We start from the raw sequence: 9,908 nt of genomic DNA, 5'->3' as shown, positions 1-9,908 counted from the left end.
CCTCCAACCACATGTTGGATTCCCAATGCTTCTCATGTAATTTTACGCAAGAAATCCCATGTGACCAACAACCATTCCTTAACAATATTAGATAGCCTAAAAAGGTGATTCTGACAAGACTGCTCCACACTTTTTAACTAGCATGTTGTCATTACTTTTCTAGGTTTTATCATTCTCCCCATGGCCATGGAATATTCCAAAGTTCATGCGATACATCTTCTTCACCTTACGTGTCTCTATAGCCTCTACCTAAAGTAGCTCAAACCTTCCTATTCCACCTACTCCACAAATCATGAGACAATGCTAACCATACTTCTATTGAGACCAACACAAGAAATAGTCTAGGGTTATTCTCCTTTAAATGACATCTCCTCAATTCCCTTTGTTGCTTAGGGAAAATAGACAAAGTGTGATCCACTTGCTCAAGTTAATTTTTCTTTGATTATGGCATCTCATCAATTCCCTCTTATTCCTTGGGGAAAATAGACAAAGTGTGATGTGCTTACTCGAGTTATGGTATCTCCATGGACAAGCTTACATATTGGGAAAACCCACAATTGGCAGCAATGTTAGTATATGAATGTTAGTCACCTTATTTACATATATAAAATTTTAGGGACCATGACTAATTACATAGTCCCCACAACATTTCTTAGCTTAGTCTAGCTTTAACAAGTTTTTTATTTGAAAAGGTAGACTAGATCTCTAAATATGAAAGTAGAATATGCATCCCCATACATAAAAACTTTCCTTCTTTTTATTGGCTAAACTACTCAACTTCACTTGGGATTTGGTAACAATAAGTTGTCTAGGTACAATACATTGAAATAGAGTATGCTTGGTTGGGTTAGTGGCATTGTTTATGTGTCTATTCAACGGGCATATATAAAGATTATGTGTTTGCATACCTATTTATAATAATCTCATACTCTTGTATCTTGAATGTATAAATGAGATTAATGTAAAACATTCCTTTACTTCTTGAGCTTATTATAACTATTTCTAATGTTCTTAGGACACATTGCCAATTTGATTACACATTTCAGAACTAGTCTCATGCATGGCAAGATCTATAAAAATCAATGACATGTCACATTTCAACGTATTAGGCATGCTATCACATGCTTATGAGAGCCACACATGTTAGGTTAAATGGTGTATACTTGGTTGGATTAGTGGCATCATTATGTGTCTATTCAACTAGCATATATAATATTGTGTGTATGCATACATATTTACAATAATCTTAGACTCTTGTATCTTGAATCTATAAATGAGATTAGTGTAAAAGCTTCCCTTTACTACGTGAGCTTACTATAAATATGTATAAAATGTTCCTAGGACACATTGCCAGTTTGATTATACACTTTAGAACTAGTCTCATGCTTGGCAAGATCTATGAAAATCAAGAACAAGTGACATTTCAACGTATTAGGCATGTCCTGAGGTTGCCTGCCATATGCCAAATCAACCTAGAAATCACCTTTGCTGCTGCCAACATGAAGATACCCTCCTTGAAGTTGATCTTTCATAACTGTAGGTATTTCTGTGCATTGGAATACCCAATCAAGAGTTTGGTGGTCCTCTGTTTTAACCTGCCATTGAAAATACAATTGAAGATTTAGACATTAATAAATACATTATACTTCTTAAAAAACCACTTTCAATCCAAGTGTGTGCTTACCTCAAATGCATGTTTTGAGTCTACTTTGTAATTGAGGGATCAAGAACTCTATTTATTAGAGTGATGGTCACTCGTTCAATCATTTTCTCCTTGACAATTTCACACCTGTCCAGCTTTATAACAAATTTCAAAATCCCCTAGAACTCTTCAAATGTCATATCATAATACTCAACCATTCTCCTTTGCACATGTTGAGGATCGACAAAAAATGTTGTTAAAAGAGTTATATACAATGGTCCCCTTGTCACTTCGATACACTCCTTCAATATGCATACAATTTGCAATATAATCATCTACTTGTTGGTTGAGTAGGCCTCTTAACTTCCACACTTCCGTTGGCTTTGGTAAGAGCACATGCTTTATCCTCTAATCTTTCAAGGTTGTTGATGCTGCATTGAAAATGGAAGTGTAACCTTTCCTGCTCACTCCGCTCTCATTGAGTGCCCCTTGGATTATGTTTACATTAAAATTTTTTGTATCTACAAACTGTTGTACAACACTGCCTTGATTGTTTTAAATGTTTTCTCCTCTAGCATACTTTTTGCAATTGTAGTTGACAGTAAACCTTTCATTTGTTTTACTGGAGGGGCATTAGGATCAACGTTTTCTTTCTGAGGCTCAAGAATTTTCCTACAACAAGCACAAACAAAAGAGTTTTTCTATGTTCAACTGCAATTATCATCGAGTAATCATTGTCTTTGTGTTGCATTCAAAATCGCAAGAGCAAAAGAAGACTTCCCTTGCTTCTTGAACTCTACACTTGCATCCTCCATTGCCAGCTTTCAAATTTTCAAGGTTACACATTTTGAAAATGGAAGTGTAACCTTTCCTGCTCACTCGGCTCTCATCGAGTGCCCCTTGGATTACGTTTACATCAACTTTTTTTGTATCTACAAACTGTTATACAACATTGCCTTGATTGTTTTAAATGTTTTCTCCTCTAGCATACTTTTCGCAATTGTAGTTGAGAGTAAACCTTTCATTTGTTTTACTGGAGGAGCATTAGGATCAACATTTTCTTTCTGAGGCTCAAGAAATTTCCTATAACAAGCACAAACAAAAGAGTTTTTCTAAGCTCAACTGCTATTATCATCGAGTGATCATTGTCTTTGTGTTGCATTCAAAATTACAAAAGCAAAAGAAGACTTACCTTGCTTCTTGAACTTTGCGCTTGCATCCTCCGCTACCAGCTTATATTCTTTGTCATCATGCATTCTTTGGTTTCTTTTTGCAGCTTCTCTTTCAATTTAGAGCTTTCTGCTACCTGTTGCAATTTTATTCCCATCTCTTGTTGGTAAAAGCCTTTGTACATTTCCATAGCCATAGATTGAGCTTTGACATATCCAAGTAGGCCCTTATTGCCATCACCCACAAACTTCAGTAGTGTATTCGGATTGGAAAGTGGAAGAGTAAAGTTCCATCACACCATATATCGATATGTTGTAAGTGTTCTATCCTCATGTTCTCTCTTTGCATTGCACCTACTTGTGGACCCTTTCGTCATTTTGGCACAGGTGCATACTCTTCTTATAAACCAATGTGGAGGTTGTAAAGTCTCTTCTTGTTGGATTGTTCTTCAGTGGCATGGTCATATGTTGTCATTTTTTTGAGCAATGTTGTCCCATTGCTTCACATCCTTGTCGACTTTTATAAAACAAAGTGTTAGAAATGGACTTACCATGATTAATCCATGTTAATCTTTCACAGGGATTTTTTAAAAATTTTAAAAACAAAGATTCTTAAATGTTAGTTTTACGAGTTCTTGACCATGGAATCTTGCTACATACATAGGTCAACAACGATAAGTCCATATTTAAAGCGATAAGTCCATGTTTATCTTTCATGCAAAGGTTTAAAATTTTGAAAAACAAAGATTCTTAATCATTAATTATGGTATTTTGACACAAAAATCTACTGTTGGCATGAGTGAGGATGACACAAAACCCGCTTTAAAGAGAGAATATGCTAGGAGCATTCAATGCCAGTTCATTTTTGTAGATTTTGGAGCAAAGAAAAATGAGAAAATAGCAAATTTCTTACAAGGCCCCAAAATGAGTTTCCTTTTTTCCTAATGAGCACCTAGAATCTTATATAAGAACTCATTAACATTTTCATTGGGAATAATGCTAAATGTCCAACCAAATGGTTTGCTATTAGTTTTGCAATGATAGATCATGGGATGAAGGTATGCTTTAAGAAAATTGAAGCAAAAGTTATAGATGTCGTTGGCACGGTTGTTAGAAAAGGAGTAAGGCACAACAATTTGTATGAGCTAAGTACTCTTATAGCAACTAAAAATAAGAGCATGAGTAGCCTTTGGCATGAGCAATTTGGTCCCATTGAATTTGTAGTGCTAAGGGAGATGCCAAAAAGAGTGCAAAAATACAGCCACAAAATCATCTAGAGGTGGTACATGTTGATCTATATGGTAACAGGTCTACTATTGCATAGGGATGAGCTTCTTACTTTATGCTATTATTCAATGACTATGATAGGAAGATGTGGGTTCATTTCTTGTAGGATATGGTTGAAGCTTTTGACAAGTTCAAATACTGACATAAGGTTGTGGGGAATCACATGGGAAAGAAAGCCTCTTATATCATAGCTAGAGTATAAATCATATTAATACATCTAATCATAAAAATGTAGCATAGTGGAGGGAGGGATAGAGAGAGAGAGATAGCAAGATAAAGTGAAATAGACAATTTAATCGAGAGAATTCTCAAGTGACATGATCCTCCCAATTTGGTAGAGAAATACTCTAGGCCCCTACTATCTCCTCATCCTCAGTCTACTCTTACACATAATGATATTGAACCTCAATCTGCTTCATGTGAGCATGGAATACAAGCCTCCTTAAGATAGAAATGAAACTCTAATTGTAACATTGCATGGCTATAGCCTCTTGTGTTTGAACTCCCATGCCAACCAAGGTCCTCCCTCCGTCCTCAACTATACTACCTCATAGTTAGAAAGGCAAATTGCCTTATACTAAACCTCTGTGTGTGGGGGTTAAAGGTCACTGTGCCTTTACCCCGGTTATGTACAATACTCAAACACATATATAAATGAATGAAAAAGAAGATTAGGGTGTTTTACACCCATAAAAAACTTGTGTGGCTCTCTATTTCTTTCTCTCCCTCTTCCATTCTGCTTCTGTTGAGAGCACTCTCAACTGGTATTAGAGCCCGGGTGATCTAGCTGAGCGTGTGTGAATGCTTGGAAGCTCACAACTCTGTGGGAAGCTTTTTGGGTGACTTTACTTGCATCCGAGTGCATAGAGACCTTGAAGGAACCTTTGGAAAAGTCACTTTGATTTTGCAAAGTGGTTTTGAGAGCCTGTTAAGTGTTTTCAAAGAAAAAGTCATTTTTTAAGCTTTTCCCTGTTCCATTCGATGACATAGACTTTGTATTGACTTGTAGAGGCAACCATTTCCTGCTTTTGGTATCCATTTCACTTCAAGAGCTTGGAAACACCTTCATTCTTGAATTTGGGATCATTTTGTTGGATTTCTGACTCACTGTGTCAGTTTCAACGTTTTTCTGCCCGGGTGTTGGAACTCAAGTTTGGAGTAACCATTTGTAGATCTGTCAGTTCCGATGGACTCAGGAGGCCCTAAAACTTCTATGTTGCTCATCATTCACACTCCGGTGGAGTTTACAAATAGTTCAGTTTCCAAAAACGTTTTTTAGTCCATGTGTTGGACCCAGTAATTGGAACCACGGTTTCCGAAACCGTGTGTCCCATTGCGTTCTAGACGCCTAAAAACCCCTACCTTTCAGTTCTTGTGCGATCAGGTAGAGTATTTTCAGAGTTATAGATCTCTTTGTATTTGATTTCGTCTCTCTATTATGCATTTTTCATTCTAAGGTTTTGAAGCCTTAGATTTATGCCACATGGCAGTGGATAAGTGTTGACTCCCATTTCTCACTCATCGGTTGGGATTTTGGAGTTCCAGTAGCAGAGAGATATTTGCAGATTGTCTTGCTGAGTCTGATTATGCAATGGTGCCCATGTTTTGAGGCATCTCAAGTTCTATTTTCAGTAGCGATCATTGCCGTGGGACCATGATTTCTTGAGCATACCTTATGCAGATCACTTTGGTTGCAGTTTGAGCCATGTGCGCTCATTCGTGGTGTGCATTAGGTTGCAGTGGATGTTTATAGGCCATTTGGATGCATTGCGATCCTTATTGGATGCGCTGATAGGCCCAGATTGCCTTGTGGGATGCTATTTTTTATGGACACTTTACACATGGATGCTATTTTATGCTAAGGGACAGCTTTGACACATTGCAGTTGATGCACTGATAGTGTTATGCTCTCTTGGATGAGATATTGTTGATGCATATGCCCATGGATGGCGTTTATGCTTGAGCCATTTGGCACTTATTGGCATTTTGGATTGCCATTGCAGTTGGCATTTTCTTTTGGGCCAGATTTCGCAATATGGATGCATAGTACATGCACATGAGTCAGCTGTATCTTTTGATGCTTTGAGCTTTGAGTTTTGGTGATATTTCACTCTATTGTGGCATACACATTTGGGTGCACCTGGTATTTAATGTGATTCCCTCTTGCAGGCACTAGCATTTGGGATTTTGCTTTATTTGCATCATGGCATCCTCTTCCATGTCTAAAAAGGAGTTTTTTAGCATTAAAAAGTTTGATGGGACAAACTTTTCTTTGTGGAAAGAACAAATAAGGGATGTGCTTATTCAAAAGAAGTAGATAAAACCCTTGCAAGGGATTGCAAGTAAGCCTATAGCTATGTCCACAGATGAATGGAATGAGTTGGATGCATTGGCAAAGTCTACCATTAGACTTCATCTTGGGAAGACAGTTTATTTCACAGTAGTCACTGAAAAGACTACGGAAGCTTTATGGAAAAAGTTGTGTTCTACATATGAGAAAGAGACTGCCTCAAACAAAGTCTATCTCATGAAGAAATTGTTTGAGCTGCACATGGAGGAGGGAGTATCCATAGCTTTGCACTTGAATGAATTTAATATCATTTTCAGTCAGCTTCAAGCTCAAAAGCTAAATTTTGATGTGGAAATGAGGGCAATATTTCTTTTATGCTCATTACCATCCTCATGGGATACTTTCCATACTGCTATCAGTAACTCTACACCTGGTGGAGTATTGAACTTTGATGATGTGGTTGGTAGCTTGTTGTCCGCGGAGATTAGACGGAAGTCAATGGAAGGCAACAAGTAGGATACAACCTTAAATGTGCAAAGGGTCAGATCACAGTCCAGGGGGAAGTTTCAAGAAAGAGGGAAGTCCCGTAGCAAGTCCAAGCCATGAAACATTGAGTGTCACTATTGTGGCAAGAAGGGCCACATGAGAAAGGATTGCTACAAGCTTAAAAGAGAGCAAAAGGATAAGAAAAAGAATGCAAATTGGGGTGCAAATCAAAAGGAATAGAGTCCAAGGGAGGACAAAGGAAAAGTGAAGATCTAGGAGATCAATGCAGTCACACATGATAGTGACAATGACATTCTCTTCATGTCTAGTTTATCTGCAGAGTTGCTTACCACTTCAGATGATGCATATTCCCAAGATTGGATTTTGGATTCTAGTGCTTCATTCCATGTTACTCCCCATAGGGAATGGTTCTCCACTTATGACAGTGGAAAGACAGGTTGTGTGCATCTTGGAAATGACTATGCATGTGACATAGTGGGAGTAGGTGACATAAAGTTTTCATGGGTCTGCATTTATTTTGAAAAATGTGAGACATGTGCCTAAGCTGACCAAGAGTCTCATTTCAACGGATCAGCTAGATGATGTTGGTTTTAGACCATCTTTGGTTCTGGGAGTTGGAAAATTCAAAAGGGCTGCATGCTTTTGGCTAGGGTGCCAAGTGTGGTACTTTGTATCCCTTACATGTATCAAGGGTGTTTGATCATGTTGTTGCAATAACCGAGCAGCCAAGCACTTCTTTATGGCATTGCCGGTTGGGCCATATGAGCCAAAATGGAATGAAACTCTTATGCCATTTGGGTTATATACCGCATTTGAGTTTCTCTCATTTTGAATTTTGTGAGCACTGTCTCTATGGGAAGCAAACTAAATCAGCCCATAAAAGAAGGGGAAAGAAAGAGTTTAAAAAGCTTAGTTTGGTGCATTCAGACGTATATGGACCCATGCCTACATGGTCATTAGGCGGGGCTGAATACTATGTGACATTCATTGATGATGCAACTAGGAAAGTGTGGGATTATGCTATAGCTCAGAAGAGTGATGTGTTCCAGGTATTTCAGAAATGGCTGGCCTTGGTTGAGAATCAATCAGGTAGAACGCTTAAATGCCTACAGACTGACAATGGTGGAGAGTATTTCTCTCATGACTTTTAGCATTTCTGTGATACACGTGCTCACATCCCCTCATACTCTAGAGCAAAATTCAGTTGCAAAAAAGATGAACCATACCATTCAAGAAAGGCTGCAATGCATGCTTTCCAATGCAAGTCTTTCTGGTGGTTTTTGGGATGAGGCAATGAAGATTGCAGTGCATGTGATCAATAGATCACCTAGTAAGAGTTTGGATGGTGGTATTCCTAAAGAGGCATGGAGTGGCAAGAAGCCCTCTTACTCTCATTTGCGTATATTTGGGTGTGAGGCATATGTACATTTGCCGAAAGAGCTTCAAAAGAAGCTAGATCCTAAGTCTAGGAAATGCATCTTTCTGGGTTATGGTGAAAGTGGAGAGATGGGCTATCGTCTTTGGGATCCAGAAGCAAAGAAGATCATACGCAACCATGATGTAGCCTTCAATGAGAAGAAGATGCGTAAGGCACCCATGAGGGATGTGAAAATGAGGAGAATCACTTTCCAGGACGTGAATCCACCTACATATGTTGATAGACAGCAAGCTGTCCATGCACCAAATGTGTAAGAAATGGTATTACCAAGTACTCCCATAGGTATACAATCAAGGGTAGATGATGGATCATCTATTGATGGAAATGATGAGCCAAATGTGGCAGATATGTAGGTGGGACAGCAAGCTAAAATGCCCTTGAGAAGATCATCTAGAGTGTCTAGACGAGGTCTAGACCGCCTGATAGGTTTGTTTCAGGGGTAGACTATGTGATGCTTGCTGATTGCAGGGAGCCTTCTTGCTACAGAGAGGCTATAATGTGCAAGGATCAATGCAAGTGGGAGTATGCTATGCAATCAAAGATGAGTTCACTTATGAAGAATAAGACTTGGGACTTGGTTTCTTTGCCACATGGAAAGAAAGCATTGCCATGTAAATGGGTCTACAAGATGAAGGTCACAGGTGATGATGTGCCTAAGTACAAAGCCCGTTTGGTTGCTAAACGGTTCAAGCAAGAGAAGAGTGTGGACATTGATGAGATATTCTCTTTGGTTGTGAAGATGACCGCACTTAGATGCGTGCTTGGCCTAGCAGCAGCAGAGAGTTTGGAGCTTATGCAGATGGATGTCAAGACAGCTTTCTTGCATGGGGATCTGCATGAGGAAATTTACATGGCACAGCTGAAAGGCTTTGAAGAAAAGGGCAAAGAGCATTTAGTTTGCAAGCTGAAGAAGAGTCTCTATGGTCTTAAGCAAGCACCTAGAGAATGGTATCAAAAGTTTGATGCTTTCATTCGGTCCCAAGGTTTTAGAAGGAGTGAAATTAATCACTGCCTCTACAATAAAAGTGCTAAGGATAATAGCCCGATACTCTGAGCACTATATGTGGATGATATGCTATTGGCTAGCAAGAATACTTATGAGCTAGATGCATTAAAGGCCATGTTGCATGAGGCCTTTGATATGAAGGATTTGGGACTTGCAGGTCATATTCTTGGTATGCGCATCACGCGTGATCGGAGTAGGAAACTCCTTTGGCTTTCATAGAAGGAGTATGTTACAAAAGTATTGCAGCATTTCAATATGGAGGGGGGGAAGGCAGTGAGTACTCCATTGCCTCCATATGTGAAATTGAGTCATACAGATAGTCCCAAATCAGATGAGGAGAGGGCCATGATGGCCAAGGTTCCTTATGCATCAGCGGTTGGGAGTCTTATGTATGCTATGATAGCTACTAGACCAAACATTTCATTTGCAGTGGGAGTTGTTAGTTGGCTAATCCATGAAAGAGGCATTGGGAGGCAGTTAAGTGGATCATGAGGTACATGAAGGGTACCAAGGAGATGTGCATCTACTTTGGTAGAGGAGACATGCATGTACTTGGGTACACAGATTCA

The sequence above is a fragment of the Dipteris shenzhenensis genome, chromosome 5 (assembly GCF_047967505.1).
Source record: "Dipteris shenzhenensis isolate YYH24624 ecotype China chromosome 5, Dip_SZ_1.0, whole genome shotgun sequence".
In the NCBI taxonomy this organism is placed as follows: domain Eukaryota; kingdom Viridiplantae; phylum Streptophyta; class Polypodiopsida; order Gleicheniales; family Dipteridaceae; genus Dipteris; species Dipteris shenzhenensis.
The sequence above is the reverse complement of the archived record's forward strand: the minus strand, read 5'-3'. Positions refer to the sequence as shown.